Raw genomic sequence first — 25,594 nt, 5'->3', positions numbered from 1 at the left:
TATAACACAAACTAAATTCTGTGGGATTATAATCTTGTGTCAGAGAAATATTTTGTCATTATTCTCTGCTTGCTTCACATTGCTAAGGTGGCATCCCTCTGGTACTCTTCCAGGAATAATCCTGGATAGTATTAAGAGGCTATTCGTGCAGCAGGCATCAGAATCGAATCCAGTTTTGTTTCTCCCCTTGCATGTTTCACAGCTGACTCACTTTGCAGATCATGCATGCTTGACTTCTTGCCCTCCTTCGAGAGGTGCTGAGGTGAATTGTATTACCTCAAACATTTCCCCAACTAAAATGGTTAAACCCAAACTGAGGAACAAAAGATGGATGTTCCATAGATTAGAACATTAAGTATTATTTTAAATTAAGTGATATATAATTGTCAAAGTTTGAGTGAATCGAGCCATATTTCAATAATTGATGGAAAATGTTTAGACAAAAAAAGACAAAATTAATGCCAAAATAATTTTGTTTGCTGTCCCAGGGTTGTCCTTACACCATCTGCTCATCAAACCAGTGAATGCACACACTTCTCTCTCTATCTCTGAGGCTTTATTCAGATAACATGTGATGTATGCCAACAGCCTGGGATAAATTGCATGTCAGTCTTTCTCTTCCCCGCCCCCAACCAAGCTTCTGACAACATGCCTAGCCACTGCTCAATGCCTCACCTGGTAACACAACACTGAATTCTCCTGAGAGTGATTCATCAAAATCTACATGAGTATAATGAAATGAATAGTGTACTCTCCTTATTATACAGGGTGCTCCAGTGTGTGAATATTTGCAAAATAGCTATTGACAGTCAATTGTAAAGGGTAAATAAAACTGTTTGTGATCTTTGGCCTTTGATTTGCTGCACTGCTTGTCTGTATCACAGGTGGCATATCATTGTGGGTGGGCAGGGGGAGCAGTTTTGGTATCTTGTACCTTGACTGCAGATATGGGCTCAGGCACTGAAGTGTGGCATTCTCCACTACATTTTGCAGATGAAACTATCTTCTGGTTCTGAGGAAGTGGCATTAAGATGTGAAAATTTCCTTTACACTGAGCACTATGCCGAGCATTTTGTTTTTAATTCAATCTCAATGCAAGCAGAGCCTCAGAGTCCTAGTGTACAAACACTCAACATCTTGCTTGAGAATGTTTGAACACCGTGCTCAAACAATTGGCAAAAAAATCAAGGTTGCACCATTATTGTAATTTGATTTAGCTGACAATTCATAGAAAAAATAAATACCAAATCTTTAAACCTTTTAGCAGAAAATAGTCGTGAATTGGATTTTTTTTTTTCATTCTTCCATAAGACATAGGAGCACTATTATGTCACTTGGCCCATCAAGTCTGCTCCACCATTCAATCATAGCTGATATTTTTCTTGTCCCATTCTCCTGTCTTTTCCCCATAATCTCTGGTCCTCTTATTAATCAAGGACACATCTATCTCTGGCTTAAAGACACTCAAATGACCTGGCTTCCAGAGCCTTCTGTGGCAAAGAGTTCTGCAGATTCAGCACTCTGTGGCTGAAGATATTTCTCCTCATCTCTGTTTTAAAGGATCGCCCCTTTAGCCTGAGATTGTGCCCTCTGGTTCTAGTTTTTCCTATCAGTGGAATCATCCTCTCCACGTCCACTCTATGCAGGCCTTGCAAGTGCCCTGTAAGTTTCAATAAGATCCCATCCTCATCCTTCTAAACTCTAACAAGTACAGGCCCAGACCCCTGAACTGTTCCTCATGTGACAAGCTCTTCATTCCAGGGATCAATCTTGTGAACCTCCTTTGGACCCTTTCCAAGGCCAGCACATCCATCCTTAGATACGGGACCCAAAACTGCTCATAATACTCCAAATGAGGTTTGACCAGAGCCTTATACAGCCTCAGAAGTACATCCATGCCCTTGTATTCTAGCCCTCTCAACACGAATGCTAATGTTGCATTTGCCTTCCTAACTGCTGACTGACCCTGCACGTTAACCTTAGTAGAATCTTGAACAATGACTCCCAAGTCCCTTTGTGTTTCTGATTTCCTAAGCATTTCCCCATTTAGAAAATGGTCTTTGCCTCCATTTCTCCTTCCAAAATACCACAACCTCGCACTTTTCCACGTTGTATTCCATCTGCCACCACTTTGCCTATTCTCCTAACCTGTCCAAGTACTTCTGCAGCCCCCCCCCCCCCCCCCCCCCCCCCCCGCTTCCTCAATACCACCTGTCCCTCTATATATCTTTGTATCATCTGCAAACTTAGCAACAGTGCCTTTCTTCCAAATCGTTAATGTTTCTTGTGAAACGTTGTGGTCCCAGCACAACCCCTGAGGCACACCACTAGTCATGGCTGCCATTCTGAAAAAGACCCGTTTATCCCCACTCTCTGCCTTCTGCCTGTCAGCCAATCCTCTATCCATGCCAGGATCTTACCCTTAACACCATGGCTCTTAATTTATTTAACAGTCTCCTATGTAGCACCTTGTCAAAGGCCTTTTGGAAATCTAAATTAATCATGCCCTCTGGTTCTCCCTCATCTAACTTCCTTATTACCTCCTCAAAGAACTCTAACAGATTTGTCAGACATGATCTCCCCTTGAAGAAGCCATGCTGACTCAATCCTATTTTATCACGTGCTTCTAAATACTCCATGATCTCCATCTTTAATGATGGATGTGAAGATCTTGCTAATGACTGAAGTGACGCCAACCGGCCTATAATTTCTTGTCTGCTGCCTCCCCCCCTCCTTAAACAGTAGTGTTACATTAGCTACTTTCCAGCACTCTGGGACCCTCCCTGCCATGAAAGCTTGTAGCTTGTGATACCAAATAAACCTGTTGGACTTTAACCTGGTGTTGTGAGAGTTCTTAATGTATGTGCCCTTCATACCTCCAGTGATTCCTGAAAGGTTATCACCAATGCCTCCACAATTTCCTCAGCTATTGCTCTTAGAACTCTGGAGTGTATTCCATTCGGTCCAGGTGATTTAACCGCCTTCACACCTTTTCAGTTTCTTCAGAGCCTTCTCCTTAGTGATGGCCATTACACTCAGCTGTGCCCCTTGATTTTCCTGGAGTTTTGACATCCCACTGGTGTCTTCCACCGTGAAGACTGATGCAAAGTAACTATTCAGTTCCTTTGCTATTTCTTTATTTCCTCTTATTATTTCTCCAGCCTCATTTTCCAGTAGTCCAATGTCTATTTTTGCCTCACTTGCCTTTTATATATTGAAAAAAAACTCTTTATTTTCTTTTATATTATTAGCTAGCTTACACTCGTATTTCATCCTCTCTCCCCCACCCCCTTTTTTTTGGTTGTACTCTGTTTGCTTTTAAAAGCTTCCTAATCCCCTGGCTTCCCACTCATCTTCGCCACTTTGTACGCTTTTTCTTTTGCTGTCCTTGACTTCCCTCATTAGCCATGGATGCCTTGTCCTCCCCTTAGCAAATTTCCTCCTCCTTGGGATGAATTTCTGTTGGGCCCCCAAATAACTCCCAAAAACTCCTGCCATTGCTACTCCACTGTGCTACTTCCCTGCTAGGCTCCTTTTCCAATCAACTCTGGTCATCTCCTCCCTTATGTCTTTGTAGTTACCTTTAATTATAATACTTCTACATCTGATTCCAGCTTCCTCCCTTCAAACTGCAGGTTAATTCTATCACATTGAGGTCAGTGCTCCCCAAGAGTTCCTGCACCTTAAGTTCCCTAATCAAGTTTGCCTCATTACACAACACCAAATCCAGAATTGCCTGTTCCTAGTAGGCTGTGTCACAAGCTGCTCCAAAAAACTATCTCTTAGACATTCCACAAATTTCTTTTTCTTGGGATCCCCTATCTACCTGATTTTCTCAGTCCTCCTGCATATTGAAGTGGACTGGGAAAATCCATGATTATTGTAATTTTGCCTTTTTGTATACCTTTTCTACCTCATTTATTTTCTACTGACTACTGCTAGGAGGCCTGGTCATATCTCCCATTGGGGTCTTTTTACCTTGGTGATTCCTCAACACTATCTACAGAGATTCTATTCCTTCCGATCCTAAATCGCTGCTTGCTATCAATTTAACTTCATTCGTTACTAACAATGTAACCTCGCCACCTTTGCCCATCTGCTTGTCCTTTTGATAGGTCACACATCCTTGCATATTTTGATGCTCACAACATCGTACTGACCAATTTCAGTGTGCGCAAAAAGCTCATTTACATTGTTCTTTAGACTGTGCACATTGAGGTACAATGCCCTTAGTCCTGCATTGACCACTTCCCTTCTCGTATTTGTCATCTTTTTTTACTCTGCTTGAGGTTAGATTCCTGCCACCTTCTATACTCTGTTCTATTGCATGGTTTGGAAACTTTACTAACCTCTTTTGAGCCGTCAGCTTCTTTAACTAGTTGAAAGGAATTCCATGGGATTTGCGTGTCACTGAAAAGGCCTACCTGTGCTTGCGTTTGAACCGCTAGGCTGTTTTAGAGTATTTAAGAATCAACCTCACTGTTGTGGGTCTGGACTCAGATGTAAGCCAGACCATGTAAGGGTAGCAGGTTTTCTTTCCTCAAGAACAGGAGTGAACCAGATTGATTTTTGCAATAATTTGTAATCTGGAATTACAAGCTATGGCCTCCATGACTTGTAATTCCAGATTTATTAATTTAATTAAAATTTTAGAAGCTTCGATAGTGGGTTTTGAACCCGTACTCTACAGAGCATTAGCCTGCGCCTTTGGATTACAAATTCAGTGACATTATACCACTGAGCCATCATCTTCTGTAATGGTAATTGATATTGATAAACAGAAGTTATTTATATAGCACCTTAACATAATGAAATGCCCCATGCTGTTCACAAGAGCATTATGAAACAAAGTATGACATCCCCATCACATAGGGGAAATTATGTCAGGTGACCAAAAGCTTGATCAAAGTAGTAGGTCTACGGAGTGTCTTTGGCAGGGGTGGAGAGGGGAGACGTGAAGTGGTGTCGGAAGTGAATTCCTGTGCTTGGAGCTGAAGGCAACTTGAGGCACAGCCACCAATATAAATCATAGAAAAGGCTCCTTGGCGCATGTTTGCATAGTCAAAAAAAATCTATGTATCCCAATTCATTTAACTTTTTGAAGGGTTATAGACCTTGAATAGATTGAAGGGAGAGGCAAGGCAATGGGTGGGTTTGAAACAAAGTTGAGAATTTTAAAGTTAAGATGTTGCTTGACTGGCAGCCAGCAGAGGTCAGTGGGCACAAGGTGATAGGAGAATGGGTCTTGCTGTCAGTTAAGACATTGGCAGTAAAATTTCTAATCTTCAAGTTTACATGGGTACAATATGGAAGACCGGCCAGAATATTGGAATAGTCAAGTTTAGAGGTAACGATGACGTGAATGAGGGCTCAGTGGCAGATGAGTTGAGATGCATGTAATCGGATAGTGTTACAGAGGTGAGAATAGGTGGTTTCAGTAATGTCTTGAAGTTGGAAACTCATTTTGATCAAATTTGATACAGAAGTTTCAAACATACTGGCTTAATTTTGGGGAGAGGAATGGAGTTAGTAACTAACAATGGAATTTGGAGTCAGGATCAAAAACAATAACTTCAGTCTGCCCAATATTTGTTGAAGGATATTTCTGCTCATCTAGTACTCGATGTTAGATGAGCAATCTGATAGTTTTGCAAAGTGGAGAAGTCAGAGATTGTGGTTAGGAGAGCTTGGTTTCGGTAGTACACGTCTGAAAACTAACGGTGTGCCTTTGCTGTACCCCTGAATTAAGTCAGCAAATCCTCCTGGTATCATAAGTAAATGATGATTGGAAAATGTGGCAATAGAAGTATTTCTTGTGAGTCTACTTGGGCTCGTCACATTATTTTCTGTCATTCAGTATGCAAAGGGACAGTTTAATGTGGCGTGCATTGGAATTTGACTGCAGGCATGTGCTTCTCTACGCTGTTGAATTTAGATGCATTAAGTTTTTGGCTGTGCTGCATTGAAGGCGAGAGACCGGGACTCTGATTTAGTATATTTTTGATAGCCTGAGTCTAGAGATTGGCATGTAGTATAGAGAAATCAGGAATTAGTTATCCAAGGAATCAGCAAAGGGTACTGGACTTAATCAAGTTAGGTAGATCCACATCGGTTCACGATAAACGATTACTCACTAAACACCATGCTGATGTTTCTAGTTCAATGTTGTCAGATCTCACTAAGGTATTTCAACATTACATATAATTGCCTGTTGCACTTTAGGGCAATGTATTGCTCCTGAGATCCTTTCCAGCTAGTTCAGTGTCTCTGTTTCTGTGAAGAATTCCCTTAAGCTCAAGCTCCATGACAATTTTCCGGAATATCAGTGGCATTCCCTTTCAAACTGATTGTAACTAGTTTATTTTTCCTGACTGACGGGACAGTGGTCAGTCCCGAATGTCCTGGTAGCCTTTCATCCACTCTTTGTATGTGTTCTTAAACAGTAATAGGAGATGATCTCAGACTTGGTACCCTCGCATTTGCTTCGTAGCGTTGGTTTCTATAGTGATTATAGGCAGAAAGCTTGGAGTTCCTCCTCTTTTTACTCACCTTCCTGCCTAGCCCAAGTTGGGTCAGTTGTTTCAATGTAAGCCATGTGACAACAAAGTGTCCCTTTTTTCCAGTCCATTTAATGTTTGAACTGTCCCATCAGCAGTGCCACGCATTCAAGCTGCGTGCAGTGCCCGCCACATGTTGAGGGGGCCCCGGGCAGGCATGTACTTGACCCCACTGCCTCCGGAATCAGCCTCTCCTCTGCTAACATCTTATCACAATCCTCGGCATTGAACTTGGTGAAGCCCCATTTCTTGGAGATATGGATCTTCTGCTGCCTGGGGAACTTGAACTTTGCCTGTCGGAGGGCCTTGATTACGTGTTCCTTGTTTTGTGCGTTGGTTTGCACTGACATGATGACCTGGTTGATGTTCACCCGTGCTACGGTGCTCTGAGGTTTCCTGAAGGCCTCGTGCATACCAGTTTGCAAGCGATCAGCGCTGGCACACGACAACATGGTGTTGATGCAGATGACATGGAAAGGATGAAGGTGCATCCGGATGTAGGAACCATCCTTGCCACAGGTCTTCACCATGTACTTCTTAGCACAGATACGGGCAGCCACCAGAGCTTCGGAGGATAGCTGTTCATATTCATCAGCGACCATGTGCCCACATAGTGAGAACTCATCCACCTTCGCCTTCTTTCGGCCAAGTTCAAAAATCCTGATCTTGGGATCGGGTACCACTTGACAACAATGGGATTTGGGGTATGGCTTGTTCTTGCAGTATCTGTAACAGTGGGCTGGTTGGCGGCCCATCCTGTTGCCTCTTGGGGCGGGGGGGGGGGGGGGGGAGCGGATCTCAGATTCAATCCTGGCTCAGGTTACTGCTGCCCAAGTGCGCTGTACTGTTGAATGAATATAGAAATACATAGCTTGGCACAAAGTAGTATTGATCATTTTTTTGACAGCAGATGGGAATATCAGCAAATGCCTGCAATGAACAAGAGATAGGAACAAACTATCGCATCAGAATCTTTCCAATCTTGTTCATTTAGTGACACTGCAGCCTGAGTCCAAAGGTTGTGGGTACAAGGCTCAAGAACCACTCTAGGACTTGCACAATGCAAACTGTCACTTGTGTGCATTACTGAGGAATTGATGCTTTCTAAAATTGCCTTTTATCACAAGATATAAACTAAAGCTCTGTTTGCATAGTGGGTGAATATATTCTTGGTCTCATGGCGCTGCTTGAAAAAAACAGTGAAATCTCTCGTTCCTCCCTCAACCAATACCAAAAAAAATTGATCATTGTTCAAGTACAAAGTTTACTCTGGAAAATGGCTGTTGTTTCCTGTATGACGTGACCTTTTTTTATTTGTCCTTTCAATGTAGGCAACACAGGAAGACTGTTTACTGCCCACTGCTAATTTCCAATGGTTGTCTCCCTGTATAGCAATTGGTAGTACAAATGAGAGTCTTGCCCTTAGTCATCTTTAGGTAAGACTGGCAGAGTCCTCTCCTCGAAGCTAGGATTTTACAACAGTTAGTGACTCTCCTGGTAATTTGTTTGTGCCAGCTAGATTAATTGTTTTCAAAGTGTGACTTGAACTCAAGTTGACTTCTTGCACTATCATACCTTGGGCAGCATGGTAGCACAGCGGTTAGCACTGTTGCCTCACACTGTCAGGACCCTGAGTTCGATTCGTGGCTTGCTTATTGTCTACGCAGAGTCTGCATGTTCTCCTTTTGTCTGCGTGGGTTTCCTCCAGTTGCTCCATTTTCCTCCCACAGTCTGAAAGACGTGCAGGTTAGGTGATTGGCCGTGCTAAATTCAACCTCTGAATCTGAACAGGCACCAGATGGTGGCAGCTAGGGGATTTTCACAGTAACTTCATTGAAGTGTTAATGTAAGCCTACCTGTGACACTAATAAATAAGCTTTAAACATTGTATTTTGCAGCACCTGAAGCGTCATGGCATATCCTTCAGTGTAGTGCTTCCGTGAATGCCCTCAATGTTCTATTCTCTTTTTTTAACTTCCTTGAAGGGATCTCTTGGGTCAAACTTCTAGTCATTCCTTCTAAACCAACCTTTTCGTGATTTCCCTTCTGTGAATAGATTTGAATAACTTTTTATACTATACCTTTAGTGTTTGTTCATTTCGCTTTATGTTTCTCCCCATTGTGTATTTTGGGCAATTTATCCTATACTTCGAGCAACTCTCTTAAATATCGCTGAATGAAGACATTTTGTCAGAGCTTTTAACCTTGCACTTATCAACACCATCATAAGAATGCAAATGTCCTGGAAAGCAACAACTTTATATTGTGTATGAGAAGAGAATGCCGATTGGTATTATGTACTCGTTCTTTGTAAAGAACAGGCCACATGCCCTGTGTTAATATATGTAACTTCCAGTACACAGGATGAGCCTGACTAACCATCTTAAGTTGTTTCTCTGTAATTTTTTACCACCCTGAGGATTATTTAGCAAAAGTTGTCTAATCAAGCAATCACGTGAAACATGTACACACACAGTGCCTGTTTCGACTTAGGAAATGACTGATAGCTATTTGCTGGTTCATTCCTCAGGACAATGCCTTGACTGGAGTCAAGCTGCCTGATTTAAATTGCAAAAATGCATTACAGTTTGCTGTTGGTCATCATTAACTGGTGCATTTTCCATGGCAACACCTCTACCATTCAGTCCACTTGCTAACCAATTAGCACTCTTCTCAGACAGTATAAAAAGTTGTTGCCCTCTGTTATTGGTATTCTTTTGATTGTCCTGATAAGTGCAAGATGAAAAGCTTCGATCAATTGTTGTCTTTCAACAATACTCAAGTTTTCAACCATCAAACAACCATCTGTGTAACTCTCTTGAAATTTGCTTACCATTTGTTTTCAGTTCTACTGGCTCAGCTTCTTAGTTCTACACCCTGATTTTAATACTACGTTTGTTTTGTTGCAGTATTTCAATTTGTTTTAGAAGCCTGAATTAATCTTCCTTCTCACCATCTTTTTCTGGAAAAAAAATTAGAAATGCTGTCAACTTGAATGACTGTTGCATTTTGGTAATACAACATAGAAACAATTCATGCTTTGATACCCTGTCCATGCCATTGTTTGCAATGCCAATAGAAATCACCTTGAGTGTTCAGTACATCCATTGGGCTTGTTGCAAACTTTAAATTGTTACAGATCTATGAACACAATTGCTGTCTTGTTAAATCCATTTGTGAAGTCTTGAATGGGACAGACTTGTCAGAACGTTAGAAAAATGTTATGAAGCTGTACGTTTTTTGTCTGAAATACGACACTTCAGATGAATACAAAAAGTCTCTGTTTCATGCTCTAATAACAGATCCTTGAGTTCTGCTGAACTGGATGGGAGCTGCAAACCAAGTGGTGTCACACTGTGTATGTAGGGCAGGTTTTCACTATAGTATGACACCCTGTAAATTATTGCCCAGTTGCAGGACAATTGTCTAGCTGCCAGAACCAGATGGATTTCCTTAACTCTGAAGAATTAAGGGCATGACCTAGCGTGAAGCTTACATTGCTTTAGTATTCTAATAGTGAGTCTGAGAAACTTTAATTTGTGGGGATTCTTTTCTGATTCATTTGTCATGTTGTGAAAGCTGATTGAAATTAATTCTTCACAAAATAATTAAAACTGTTTCCCATTCTCTTTTTTTACTCCTGAGCTTTGCTCATCAGTGTTAGTGCCCTCTGATATCCGGCACAGGTATTCTATATGGGGGTGTCAAAAATTGTGAGTATGTGGTATCGCAAACCAGAATGAGTACTTTTGCACTGTAAATGAGAACTCCTGCAATGCAGCATTCCATTTTTCTACCTTCCTGGATGCATAGACTTGGGTGCAATTTGATAGGTGACAGGAGTCTTCTACTTCCTCAACCAAGCGGCAATTGTTGGTGTGCATCTGGTTTGTTTTCATCTGTTAGAAATATAACTGTGCCTGATACACTTTCCGTCAAGGAGTGCTAAACCTCAATCAGGAGCAGGAATCCTACACAAATCTATTGCTCTAACCACTTGAGTTTATGGTTTTAAAATTTTATCGATCTGATGCTTGTAACTGATTTTCTGTGCTGGGGAAAGTGAAGGAGTTAGAAGCTGAGCACCATCCTGGGATCAGACGATGCACTTGATGAATAAAATAACAGCATTTAAATTCAAAGGCAATGCTGTGGAAGAAAATAGTTGTTCACAGGTTCAAAAAAATTTAATGGCAGCATCACTGGTGGATGAGGCAATTTTCTTCTTTGTGAGCTGTGAAATATAAAAGCCAAGCAGTAATGTTATAATCTAGTTCAAGTCTTTAAGGTTGTAGGTAGTGTTGAACTCTAGGAGAGGAAGGATATTGGGGCTTAGAGGGGACATTTTGGATTGATCTTTGGTATGAGGAAGTAAAATGTAAAAGGCTACAAAATGAATTAGGAGCTCTGCCAAGCTATGTTAATGTGATTAGAATTATGCAGCTCTTTTCTGGTAATCTCACAGCAAACTCAAGATAATTGAAAGCGTTAGTTTGTTTGCGTAACTGGGTCGCAATGTTGCTTCTATACCCAAACAGTAAAGAGAGGGAAAGAAAAAGAAGGTTTTGCACTACAGGTAGTTTATGGACTTGTGACACAGTTGGTTCCTGAAAACCTCATTGCAAGTTGAATTGTTGCAAGTTGGAACTGATTTTCCCAGAACAACAATGGTACAAATGGGTGATTGGTCCCTTGTCAAGGCTGGAAATCACTCATGGGATGCCTATCGGTGTCAAATGCTCAACTCTCGCCCTAGTCCAAGTTTTACAGTACAGATAAAGGCCCTTTGACCCATTAGGTCTTCAATGGTCATCAGCACCTGGTCCGTAGCCTCGTATACTATACTATTTCAAGTGTTCATCTGAAAGCGTCTTAATTGTTGAGTGTTCCCACTCCTCCTACCCTTTCAGGCAGTGAGTACCAGATTCACTCATTGCTCAAGGTGAAAATGTGTTTTCCTCAACTGCCCTCTATCTCTGACATCTCACCCCTTGCTTAAATCTGTGCCTCCTGGTTGTTGAACTGTCCTCTAAGGGGGAAGTTTCTTTCTATTTATCTATGTCCCTCATAACTTTGTACACATTGATGCACAAGCCCTCAGTTTTTTTTTTAAGAAAAACTACCCCAGTCTAATCAACTACTCTTAATAGCTGAGAGGCCCCAGCCCAGGCACCATCCTGGTAAACCTACTCTGCACCCTTTCGAGTGCAATCGCACCCTTCATAGTGTGTTGACCAGAACTGCATGTAGTACTCCAGCTATGGCCTAATGAATATTTTATACAGTTCCATGATAACCTACCTGCTCTTGCATTCTATGCCTCACCTAATAAAGGCAAGTATTCCATTTTAACCATCTAATCTATCTGTCCTGCTGCCTTCAGGGATCTTTGAAAATGTGCCCCTCTGGTCATCTGTACTTCCTTGAGTTCATTATGTATTCCCTTGCCTTGTTAGTCCTCTCAAAATGCATCACCTCTCACTTTTCAGGGTTAAATTCCATTTGCCACTGTTCTGCCCATCTAACCAGCCTGTCTATATCATCCCGCAATCCAATGTTTTCCTCCTTATCTATCTCAAGATAGATAAGTCGCTGGGACCGGATGGGATGTACCCCAAGTTACTGTGGGAGGTGAGGGAAGTGATTGCAGAGCCCCTGGCGATGATCTTTGCATCGTCGATGGAGACAGGAGAGGTTCTGGAGGATTGGAGGATTGTGGATGTGGTTCCTATTTTCGAGAAAGGGAACAGGGATAGCCCAGGAAATTACCGACCGGTGAGTCTGACCTCAGTGGTTGGTAAGTTGATGGAGAGGATTCTGAGGGACAAGATTTATGAGGATTTAGAGAAGTTTAGAATGATCAGGAATAGTCAGCGCGGCTTTGTCAAGGGCAGGTCGTGCCTTATGAGCCTAGTTGAGTTCTTTGAAAATGTGACTGAACACATTGATGAAGGAAGAGTGGTGGACATGGTTTACATGGACTTCAGCAAGGCGTTTGATAAGGTCCCCCATGCAAGACTTCTTGAGAAAGTGAGGGCATGGGATCCAAGGGGCTTTGGCCTTGTGGATCCAGAATTGGCTTGCCTGCAGAAGGCAGAGTGTGGTTGTGGATGGGTCTTTTTCTGCATGGAGGTCGGTCACCAGTGGAGTGCCCCAGGGATCTGTTCTAGGACCCTTGCTGTTTGTCATTTTCACAAATGACCTGGATGAGGAAGTGGAGGGATGGGTTAGTAAGTTCACCGACGATAGAAAGGTTGGTGGTGTTGTGGATAGTCTGGAGGGATGTCAGAAGTTGCAGCGTGACATAGATAGGATGCAAGACTGGGCGGAGAAGTGGCAGATGGACTTCAATGTGGATAAGTGTGTAGTGGTCCATTTTGGCAGGACCAACGGGATGCAGGAGTATAATATCAAGGGTAGGAGTCTTAGCTGGGTTGAAGAGCAGAAGGATCTTGGGGTCCGGGTCCACAAGACTATTAAATCGGCCTCGCAGGTGGAGGATGTGGTCAAGAAGGTGTATGGTGTACTGGCCTTCATTAATCGAGGGATTGAGTTTAGGAGTCGGGAGGTAATGCTGCAACTTTATAAGACCCTTGTCAGACCCCACTTGGAGTACTGTGCGCAGTTCTGGTCGCCTCACTACAGGAAAGATGGGGAAGCTATTGAGAGGGTGCAGAGGAGATTTACAAGGATGTTGCCTGGATTGGGAGGCATGCCTTATGAAGATAGGTTGAGGGAGCTAGGTCTCTTCTCCCTGGAGGGACGAAGGTTGAGAGGTGACCTGATAGAAGTTTATAAAATGTTGAGAGGAATAGACAGGGTGGATTCTCGGAGGCAATTTCCCAGGGCTGAAATGGTCGCTACGAGAGGACACAGGTTTAAGGTGCTGGGAAGCAAGTACAGAGGAGATGTTAGGGGAAAGTTTTACACTGAGGGTGGTGAATGAGTGGAGTCAGCTGCCTTCGGTGGTGGTAAGAGGCAAACTTGCTGGGGTCTTTTAAAAGACTTCTGGATGAGTGTATGGGATCTAATGGCATTGGAAGTTACAGATAGTTCTATGGCTTGGTAGGTGTAGATGTGATTGGCGCAACTTGTGGGCCGAAGGACCTGTTTGTGCTGTAGTGTTCTATGTTCTCCTTGTTATTTACCACACCACCAATTTTCATGTCATCTGCAAACTTGGTGATCATACCTCCCACATTCAAGTCTCAATCACTTAATATACACTACAAACAGCAAAGGACTTGAGCGCCAATCCCGGCTGTAGACAACTGAGCACAGGCCTCCAGGTCACAAAAACAAATTTTGACCGTCACCCTTTGCTTCCTACCAGTAAGCAAGCTTTGAATCCAATTAGTCAAATTGCCCTGGATCCTATGGGCTCTTGCCTTCTTGATCAGTCTTCCATGTGGGACCTTGTCAAAAGTCTGAAGTCCATGTAGACAGCGTTAACTGCACTGCTCCGATCTACACACTTAATCATCTCTTCAAAAAAAATTCAAGTTAATTTCTTAGACACAATGCCTCCCCTGACAAAGCCATGCTGACTATCCTTGATCAATTTTTGCCTCTCCAAGAGGAGATTAATCCTGTCTCTCAGGGAAATTATTGAAAAAAATTCTATTACTGATGATTGACTCACTTGCCTATTATTACTTGGTTTTCTCCTACTTCCTTTCTTGAATAATGGTGCCACATTAGCTGTCCTTCAGTCCTCTGGCACCTATCCTGTGGGCAGAGGAGATTTGATCATTTGCGTCAGAGCCCTATGATCTCCTTCCCTCCTTCCTCACCTCACACGGCAGCCAAGGACACATCTCACCTGCACCTGGTAATTTATTCGCTTTTAAGTATGCTAAAACTGCTAACCCCTCCCCCCATGCTAATTTGTTCAATTATATCACAGTCCCCTCCCTGCTTTCTCTACCTACGTGAAAACAGGTGCAAAATTCTCATTCAATACCTCACCTTTTGTCTTTTGGCTCCACACACATTATCACTTTGGCCCCTGATGGGCCTTATTATTTTGCCCACCAATGGTTCTTTGCCCGCTCTAAGTATGCCCCTGAGCTTTCTATACTGCTCTACGGCATTCACTGTTTTGGGTCCCCTGTATCTGCCGTAAGATCATGAGAAATAGGAGTAGGCCATCTAGCCCTTCGAGCCTGCCCCGCCATTCAATAAGATCATGGCTGATCTGTTGTGGCTCAGTTCCACTTTCCCGCCCTCTCCCCATAACCCTTAATCCCCTCGCTTATCAAAAACCCATCAACCCGCGTCTTAAAAATATTTAGCGAGGCAGCCTCCACCACTTCAACGGGCAGAGAATTCCAGAGATTCACCACCCTTTGAGTGAAGAAGTTCCTCCTCAACTCCGTTCTAAACCACACCCCCTTTATCTTGAGGCTGTGCCCCCTAGTCCTACTGTCCTTTCTGAGCGGGAAGAGTCTCTCCACCTCTATCCTATCCATTCCATTCATCATCTACCCATGTTTCTATCAATCTGGTATATCCCATTGTAAGAGGTCTCACAACACTAGGCTAAAGTCCAACAGGTTTATTTGGCAGCAAAAGCCACTAGTTTTTGGAGTGCTGCTCTTTCATCAGGTAAGTGGGAGTTCTGTTCACAAACAGGGCATATGAAGACACAAACTCAATTTACAAAATAATAGTTGGAATGTGAGTCTTTATAGGTAAGCAAGTCTTAAAGGTACAGACAATGTGAGTGGAGAGGGGGTTAAGCACAGGTTAAAGAGATGTGTATTGTCTCCAGCCAGGACAGTTAGTGAGATTTTGCAAACCCAGGCAAGTCATGGGGGTTACAGATAGTATGCCATGAACCCAAGATCCTGGTTGAGGCTGTCCTCACTTGCTGAATTTGGCTATCAGTCTCTGCTCAGCAACTCCGCGTTATCGTGTGTCGTGAGGGCCACCTTGGAGAACGCTTATCCGAAGGTCAGAGGCCGAATGCCCATGAACACTGAAGTCTTCCCCAACAGAAAGAAAACACTCTTGGCTGATGATTGTCAAGCAGTGTTCATTCATCCGTTGTCATAACATCTGCATGGTACACACACACACACACACACACACACACACACACACACACACACACACACACAACGTACCATGCCTCGGGATATCCTTTCCAGCAGTGTATCAGGTAGACAACGGCCAAGTTGCAAGTGTATGTACCGTGTACCTGGTGGATGGTGTTCTGCAGAATACCATGGTACATTGGGGAGACCATGCAGATGCTACAACAATGGATGAATGAATACCGCTCGACAATTGTCAAGGAGAGTATTCTCTCTCCGTTTGGGAACACTTCTGCGGTCATGGGCATTCGACCTGTGATCTTTGGGTAGGCGTTCTCCGAGGCAGCCTTCACAACACATGACAATGCAGAATTGCTGAGCAGAGACTGATAGCCAAGTTCTGCACACATGAGAATGACCTCAACTGGGATCTTGGGTTCATGTCACACTATCTGTAACCCCCACATCTTGCCTGGGTTTGCAAAATCTCACTAAATCACCTGTCTGGAGACAATTCACATCTCTAACCTGTGCTTAACCATCTCTCCATTCACATTGGGTGGCACGGTAGCACTGCTGCTTCACGACTCCAGGGACCTGGGTTCGATTCCTGGCTCAGGTCATTGTGTGGAGTTTGCACATTCTCCTTGTGTCTGCGTACGTTTCCTCTGGGTGCTCTGGTTTCCTCTCTGTCCAAAGATGTGCAGGTTAGGTTGATTGGCCATGCTAAAATTGCCCTTAGTGTCCTGAGATGTGTAGGTTAGAGGGTAAATATGTAGGGATATGGGGGGTAGTTCCTGGGTGGGATTGTGGTTGATGCAGACTCGATGGGCCGAATGGCCTCTCTCTGTACTGTAGACATTCTATGATTGTCTGTACTTTTAAGACATGATTACCTGTAAAGACTCACATTCCAACTATTATTTTGTAAATTGAGTTTGTGTCTTTATATGCCCTGTTTGTGAACAGAACTCCCACTCACCTGATGAAAGAGCAGCCCTCCGAAAGCTAGTGGCTTTTGCTACCAAATAAACCTCTTGGACATTAACCTGGTTTTGTGAGACTTACTGTGTTTACCCCAGTCCAATGCCAGCATCTCCACATTTATCCCTTGGCACCCAGAGTTCTCTGGGATTTTTAGTTCTACTCTTTACCTTTATGCTGAGATGACTGTTGATGCCTGCACCACTGAGCACATGTTCCTTGGATAGTGTGGGGGACATAACAAGGCTATTGGTCAGTCAGTTGCCTTTTTAACCTTGAATATCCGTGAGTCTGAGCACAAATTAAATACACTGTACAAATGCATTAAAATTGCAACAATTTGCCAAAACATTTTAACGGAATAAAGCACCTGAACAACCCAATAAACATATCCTGTCCTACAGATGTGTAGTGCAGAATGTCAGTGCACACAAATGGATGTACTGGTGTGGCATTGTAAAATCAAAACCAATGTTTTAAAGTTGAAATGGGGTGTTAATTTATAAATACAAGCGCTGTTCATCATAAGTTGAATGTTGTAAAGTGGAGGACTACTTGAGAAAATAAATATTGGTTCATGTGGATTCCACAGTCCAGAGACAAAAGTCCATTACTTCACACAGTTCAGTAGACTGAAAAACAATGTTGTAGAATTCACTTTTTCAGTAATGTTAATTTTGTGTGATGAGATAAGCATGCAGAGAAACATTACTCTTGTAGGTGATGGTTTAGAAGTACCAGCAGAGGCAGTGTTGATAGGGCCATATGTTCACCCTGTGTCAGGCTGCCAGTTAAATGGTGAACAGCACACTGAGCTATTCAGCCTGGCAAGGCAATATTCAAAAAGCCAGTCATCTAGGTCATGTTACTTTACCCCTTTGCGTGTTTATCCATTATTTGGAAATTGGCTGTGTTCCAGTCTGTCATTATGGGTTAAATTGAATGTTTGGGAGACCAGTATCTTATTCGATGTTACATCTGCACTTGGTAGCTGGGTTATCAAATGTAAACAGCTTTCAGTGCAACTCTCTTAGAAGTTGGCTTCTGAAATACCCAAATGGTCACGAGTAGCTCTTCGGGGATACAAGGTGGAAGATTTCCAAAACTGCAAAGTAGCTACTTTTGGTCACAGACAAACAGTTTCAGCCATTTAAGGATCTTTGTTAAGTTTTTAAAATTGTAGAAATAGCCTTGAGGATACCTTTTGTATAAATTCGTCCCTCACCATTATGATCCCAGTTTGGTAGATTTTAAACAAAGAATAAAATTACAGATGTGGATGAACAGTCACAGGACTGCCAATTTAACTTTTAACAAAATAATAAAACCGTGCCAAACAATGAACTATAATACACTACTCTCTCACCTATCTCTTCACAGATGTACACAGATTTGTAAGGATAACACAAGTTATGAAATATTTCTTGCACTCTAGTTTTCTCATAAGTACACAATCCATGTAAACCAACTGTGGTCAGACACACTACACTTTGATACAAAGTGACAGATATCACCCAGTACAAACTCTGTTGATTTCTTATCAGATCCCAGCAGTTGCCTGTCAAGCTGATCCAACTGGTCTCACTGGAACTTCCACATAAGTGTTTCCAAACTTCACACTCAAAGAACACACATGGAATCTTTCCCCAAAGTTTTCTTTCAGATGAGTTCACCAACATTCCACCTCCAGGATTTCAATCTCACCTCCTGGTGTTCCTTTGCCTTGGATTGCCATGCGCATTCTGGCTTCTGCACAATTTCTGTGGTATCCAGCTGTGCCAATAGAACACAATTACTTCACAGCCTGAATTAGGGCATCACCAAATAATTGATTTACCTCTGATTTTTGGATTCTTGTTTAGTCAACTTGAAATCTGGTTCATGCAGCTTCTCTTTAACGCAGCACTTTCTTTGCTTTAACTTCACTGAACGGGACCTTGCGCAATCTCTTACCTCTGTTTCTTTCCACAATAAAAAGGCTGTCTTCCTGAGATAGTCTTTATGTCCCCAATTCCCTGGTTTCTGGGACTTTATTTTCTTCTTAGGAAAATCTGCTGTCTCTTCCCTGTGTCCACCACCTTCTGGCACCAGCTTACAATGACTCAAATGTTCTCTATCCTAAGCTGGCCTCCGATTGCCAAACAACACCCTAGTTTTCCTTTAAACCCTGCTTGCTTGCTTGTTGTAAACCCCCAGTGCCATGCATGAACTGAAGTCATCAATCCATTCAAATACAGAAACACAAAATTAAACTTATTGAAAGCTCTACTCTATTTCCAATACCACAAATACAAATTACTTAAAACGACCTATGTTTCCTGGCACATTCAAAGATAAAGAAAATGGGCAGAATGTAACCTCTGTGCACTTTCACTAGTAGAGATAATTAAGGCTTCACGTACACGGATCAGTTTAAAAAAAAACTGTCTTGCACAAATAATTGAAAAGGCTAATTGAATATTAGCCTACAAATCGAGAGAGCTAGAATATGAAGAGGATGAAATTTTGTGACAGTGATACGAAGTCCTGGTTAGAACAGGCCTGGAATACTTTATGCAGATCTGGGTATCACATCTTTGAAAGGATGGTGTCTTAGAATGGAGGGGAGTGCAGATCGTACTGAATATTATTGAAGCTCCAAGGTTTAGATTAGGACGAGTGATAAGCTATGTTCTTCAGTAATATACAGGCACAGTACACATGTTGAATTTTCTAGTATCACATAGGTGTAATAGCATGTATTGGATGCTATCAAGTACAGTAATAACACAATACTGGTCTCAAGCACAAAACTAGTTTGAGGGTTTAACAACAGTGGGCACAACACAAGAATCATTGGTTTGGTTACAGGCATGTTATAGCATCAGGCACAGTAACTCAGTGGACTAATGATATGTAATGCCATTTCAATTGTGAACAAATGAATTTACATCAGGAGTAGGCCATTCAGTCCCTTGAACCTGCTGTGTGATTTGATGACAGCTGATTTGATTGTGGCCGTGACTTTGCTTTCTACCCCCAAACCCTTAGTCAAGAATCTAACTAAGGCATAAAAATGTGCAATGACTCTGCCTGCACTGCTTTTGGGGGAAGTAATCTTCACAGACTGACGACCCGCAGAGAAATATTTCTCCTGATCTCCATCTTGAATGGGAAACCCTTTATTTTTAAATTGTGTCCCCAAGTTTGAGTCCCTCTTATAAGAGGAACATCCTTTTGGTATCCACCCTGTCAAATTCCCTCAATTATGTATGCCTCAATAAACTTCTCTTTTATAGTGTAAGAGCTAGCATACATTTTGCCATTCAGGACAGTGATAATATCAGGGACAGGAATGTGGCCCAGATCTTGTATCTGGATCATCAGAGACAAAAGTGCGATTAGGGTCTGTGGTGAGACCCCATAGAAATCTTGGCACAATAGATATGGGAATTGTCTGAGAAAATTAAAGTTCCAATGAGCAATTGCCATGTTCCTCCACACCTCTGGAAAAAGTCTCTGATTCTTGAGATAAAGTCAGAGTTTGGACAGTTTCCACCTGGATAGTCACCCAACTCCTGCGTAACTACAACTGATCCTGTCTGCCCCGGAAGCTGACGTGATGAGCTCATACCATCCCGTGCAGTTTTTTCTATTCATTAATAGGCCAGCATTTATTGCCCTTGAAGATTGTGGTGAGCTGCCGCCTCAAACCACTGCATGTGATGCAGGTACACCCACAGTGCTTTTTGGGAGGGAGTTCCAGCATTTTGAACCAATTAAAGTGAAGGAATGATGGTTAAATTCCCAAGTTAGGGTAGTGAGTGGCTTGGAGAGGAATCTCCAGATGATGGTGTTCCCACATGTGTGCTGCCTTTATCACTGTAGATAGCAGTCGTGTGTTTGCAAGGAGCTGCCTAAGGAACCTTGGGTGCAGTGCATGATGTACACTCCTACTGTGCGTTGGTGGTGGGGGGAGTGAATATTTGTGGATGGTTGCCAATCAAGTGGGCTACTTTGTTCTGGATGATGTTGAGTTTCTTGAGTGTTGTTGGAGCTGCACTCATCCAAGCAAGTGGAGAATATTCCATCACGTTCTGGACTTGTGCCTTGTAGATGGTGGACAGGATTTGTGGGGGGAAAATCAAGAAGTGAGTTACTTGCCACAGCATTCTTGGCCTCTAATCTTCTCTTGTAGCCATAATATTTGCCTCGTCCAGTTCAGTTTCTGGCTAATGGTCTCTCTCCCAAAATATTGATAGTGAAGGATTCAGCAATGGTGTGTCATTGAATGTCCTAGCAAAACCTGGGGTCAAGATGGTTAGATTCTCTTGTTGTAGATGGTGATTGCCTGGCACATGTGTCAACTCTATGAATATTGGTCAGGTCTGCTGCGTTTGGACATGAGCTGCTTCAGTAACATCCTCATTTCTGACCTTCTGATGGAAAGAAAATCATCGATGTAGTAGCTGAGATGAATGTGTCTGAGGAGCTCCTGCAATGATGGAATGGAGATGATTGACCTCCAAATACGATAACCATTTTCCTTCATGCTATGTAATACTCCAATCAGCAGAGTTTTCTTTGATTCCCATTGACTCCAGTTTTACGAGGACTTCTTGATACCACATTAAGTCAAATGCTGCCTTGTTGCCAAAGGCAGTCACTTGTAATCTCACCTGTGAAATTTTGCTCTTTTGTTCATGTTTGAACCAAGGCTGTTAAGAGGTCTGGAGCAGAGTGATCCTGGTGAAACATAAATACTGTCATTGAGCAGATTATTGCTAAGCAAGTGTTGCTTTAAAGCACTGCTGAAGGCCCCTTCCATCACTTTGCTGATAATCAAGAGCAGGCTGGTGGGACTGTGTTTGGCTCATGGTGCAGCTAGTGCAGTAGGGCAGGTCTTCATACATCAGGCGCGAGCCTGATTTCATCACCTTTGCAGTATCCAGTGCCTTCAACTGTTTCTTAATTGAATCGAATTGGCTAAAGACGAGCATCTGTGATGGTGGGGACCTCTGAAGGTGACCAAGATGGATCATTCACTGAGCACTTGTAGCAAATGCTTCAGCCTTATCTTCGTTATCGATGTGCTGGAATCCTCCATCTTTGAAGATAAAGTCACCTCCTTCAGTGAATTGTTTAATTACCCACCATCATGTATGGCTGGATGTGGCATGGTCTCTATGTCTGCATGGGTTTCCTCAGGGTGCTCAGGTTTCCTCCCACAATATAAAGATGTGTAGATTAGGTGGAATAGGGCAGAAAGGTGGACCAGGATAAGAGTTGATGCAGACTCAACAGGCCGAATGGCCTCTGCACTACAGGGATTCTATGACCACAGAGCTTGTTTCGAACCTGTTAGTTGTGGAATTGCTTAGGTCTGCCTATCACTTGTTACTTATGCTGTTTGGTATGTTGAGGTCAACACCTCAATTTTGGGTATATCTGGTGCTCCTCCTGGCATGTCCTCATGCACTCTTCATTGACCCAAAGTTGATCTTCTGGCTTGGTGGTAATGGGAGTAGGGGAAAGTGCCAGTCCATGAGATTGAGTACAAGTATGCTGCTGTTGATGGCCCATAGCAGCTCACGGCTGAGGAGTCTTGAGTTGCTAAATTTGTACTACTTAATGTGTTGGAATGTATGTAAAATGATGGAGCATATCCATAATGTGAAGACAGGACTTCCTCTCCACAAGGACTGTGAAGTGGTCACTCATACTGTTGTGGACAGTTGCATCTGAAGCAGACAAGTTGGTGAGGATGAGGTCTAATTTTTTTTCCTCTTCGTGTTTTGAGCATTGGCTGCAGGTCCAATCTAGCAGTCATGTTCTGGAGGATTTGACCACTATTGTCAGTAATGGAGCTACCAAGCTGCTGTCAGTGATGGACATTGAAATCCCCCACCCAGAACACATTCTGCTCGCTTGCCGCCAGCTGATAATGAGCAGAAAGTTTACTTGCTTATGTTTTACCTGATGCCATGAGATGTCATAGGGTCTTGAGTCAGTGTTGAGGACTCCTAGGGCAATTTCTTCCTGACTGTTCCCCCACCCTCTGCTGGGTCTGTCCTGCTGGTGAGACAGGGATGATGATTGTACCTGGCGCACAATCTATAAGATAGGATTCCATGAGTATGACTGTCAGGCTGTTGCTTGACGAGTCTCATACAGCTCTTTTGGTACAAGCATCCAGATGTTAGTCAAGAAGATCTGGCAATGTTGACAAGGTTGTTGTTTCTGATGCTGAAGTTGATGCTGGGTGGTGCATCCGATTTCATTCCATATCCCAATGTTCTGTAGCAGTTTGCTACAACTGAGTGGCTTGCTAAGTCATTGCAGAGGGCATTTAAGAGCGAGTCACGCTGCTGTGATGTTTGTGTTGCATTTGGGCCAGACCAAGTAAGGATGGCAGATTTCTTTCCCTGAAGCACAACTGAGCCGAATTTTTTCATATATGGCATATGTACATAACAGTTGAAAGTGGTTTCATGGTCATCGTTGGCCTTTGAATGGGGTTCAAACCCTGGCCCTCAGAGCATTAATCCGGATCTTTGGATTACTAGTCCAATGACAAAACTTCTACACCACTTCCACTGTTTTTTGTATGATCAGCATCAAATAAGGTGTCTGATGTTGGGAAATTTTGGGCCTATGTTTTGAGAAGTTGGTTGAGGAATGAATATTGGATACAAGTGATTTCAGGTTGCTGCAGTGCATCCTGTTCGTGGTACTGCCACTGTGTGCCAGTGGGGGAGAGGATAAATATTTACAATAACAGATGGGGTCCTGATCAAATGTGTTGCTTTGCCCTGGACGATACTGAGCTCAAATATTGCTGAAACTACATTCATCAAGGTGAGTGAAGAATATTCCAACGCACTCCTAATTGTGCCTTGTAGATGGTAGGCAAATCAGGAAGTTAGTTACTTTGTGCAGAATTCCCAGTTTATAACCAGCTCATGTAGTCATCGTATTTTTATGGCTGGTCCAGTTCAGTTTCTGGCCAATGGTGAACCTCAGGATGATAATGGTGGCGGTTTCAGCAATGGGTAAAGCTGTTAACTGACTAGGCAAGATGGTTAGATTTTCTGCTGTTGCAGATTGTCACTCACATCACACCAGTGCCAGGCAATGTTATTTGCTACTAAATAGTCCTAGCAAGAATAGCATTGAACCCAGCACTACAATTTGTGACAGTGGCAACAGAGAATATTATAACACAGGGTATAGTAGTAATATCTGGTAAGCAACAATGTCCAGTGCTGTTTCTTGAGTGACAGCTGTGAAAAAGAGCATGCTTTATCGTTGTCAAACTCTACGAATCTTCAACTGAACCTAGAAGAAAAATAACAAGCTTACATTTATACAATATCTTTGACTTAAGGAGTCCCAAAAGCACGTCACAGCCAATTAAGTATCTTCTGAAGTGTTGTTATCATGATAGAAAATATAGTAGCCAGTTTGTATTCAGCAGTAGTCGCAATGAGATGTACGACCAGATTACACCTTTATCCCTGTTGATTGAGGGATACGTATCGGCTGTGACATTGTTCTTTGAGTAGTGCTGTGTTATCTCTTTAATGGGAGAGAGCAGACCGGATGTTGGTTTTAGATCTTATTTGGAAAAATGATACCTCTGACAGTGCAGCATTCCTTCAGTAAAGCACTGGTATCAGGACAGCATTGGATTGTCAGCCTCAATTGTATGCTGGTATCTTTTGAAATAGCCAACAGATCAACTGTCTCAAAAGTGAGGGGCTACCAACTGAAGACAGGGTAGCAGTGGAAGAGTGTGTTTCTGAATGAAGGGTTGTGGCAAGTGGTGATCACAGTAAGAGGTCTCACAACACCAGGTTAAAGTCCAACAGGTTTATTTGGTAGTAAACGCCACCAGCTTTCGGAGCATTGCTCCTTCGTCAGGTGAGTGGGGAGTTCTGATCACAAACAGGGCATATAAAGGCGCACACAGTTTACAGAATACCGATTTTAGAATGTGAGCCTTTACAGCTAATCAAGGGTAAATATACTCTCTTTTTCTCTCTCTTTCTCTCTTTTTTTTCCTTTCTTTCACTCTTTTTTTCTCTTTCTCTCTCTTTTTTTTCTCTCTCTCTTCCCCCCCGCTCTCTGTCTCTCTTCCCCCCCGCTCTCTCTCTCTCTCTCTCTCTTCCCCCCCGCTCTCTCTCTCTCCCCCCCCCCCCCCCCGCTTTCTCTCCCCCCCCCGCTCTCTCTCTCTCTTCCCCCCCGCTCTCTCTCTCTCTTCCCCCCCGCTCTCTGTCTCTCTTCCCCCCGCTCTCTCTCTCTCTCCCCCCCCCGCTCTCTCTCTCTCTTCCCCCCCCGCTCTCTCTCTCTCTTCCCCCCCCGCTCTCTCTCTCTCTTCCCCCCCCGCTCTCTCTCTCTCTTCCCCCCCCGCTCTCTCTCTCTCTTCCCCCCCCGCTCTCTCTCTCTCTCTCTTCCCCCCCGCTCTCTCTCTCTCTTCCCCCCCGCTCTCTGTCTCTCTTCCCCCCCGCTCTCTGTCTCTCTTCCCCCCCGCTCTCTGTCTCTCTTCCCCCCCGCTCTCTGTCTCTCTTCCCCCCCGCTCTCTCTCTCTCTTCCCCCCCGCTCTCTCTCTCTCTTCCCCCCCGCTCTCTCTCTCTCTTCCCCCCCGCTCTCTCTCTCTCTCTTCCCCCCCGCTCTCTCTCTCTCTCTCTTCCCCCCCGCTCTCTCTCTCTCTCTCTTCCCCCCCGCTCTCTCTCTCTCTTCCCCCCCGCTCTCTCTCTCTCTTCCCCCCCGCTCTCTCTCTCTCTTCCCCCCCGCTCTCTCTCTCTCTTCCCCCCCCGCTCTCTCTCTCTCTTCCCCCCCGCTCTCTCTCTCTCTTCCCCCCCGCTCTCTCTCTCTCTTCCCCCCCGCTCTCTCTCTCTCTTCCCCCCCGCTCTCTCTCTCTCTTCCCCCCCGCTCTCTCTCTCTCTTCCCCCCCGCTCTCTCTCTCTCTCTTCCCCCCCGCTCTCTCTCTCTCTTCCCCCCCGCTCTCTCTCTCTCTTCCCCCCCGCTCTCTCT

The 25,594-nt window shown here is 43.5% G+C and overlaps 1 protein-coding gene and 1 pseudogene across 4 annotated transcripts in view; one reads left to right on the top strand and one right to left on the bottom strand.

Annotated features, from left to right (window-relative positions):
- ino80 (INO80 complex ATPase subunit) overlaps positions 1-25,594 on the top strand; it is a 210,204-nt gene that overhangs the window by 17,342 nt on the left and 167,268 nt on the right. The window lies entirely within an intron of this gene.
- On the bottom strand, positions 6,666-7,312 carry LOC145352279 (large ribosomal subunit protein uL16-like; annotated as a pseudogene).

Source organism: Carcharhinus amblyrhynchos, chromosome 14, assembly GCF_965287045.1.
Source record: "Carcharhinus amblyrhynchos chromosome 14, sCarAmb.v2.hapA, whole genome shotgun sequence".
NCBI lineage: Eukaryota > Metazoa > Chordata > Chondrichthyes > Carcharhiniformes > Carcharhinidae > Carcharhinus > Carcharhinus amblyrhynchos.
The sequence above is the reverse complement of the archived record's forward strand: the minus strand, read 5'-3'. Positions and strand labels throughout refer to the sequence as shown.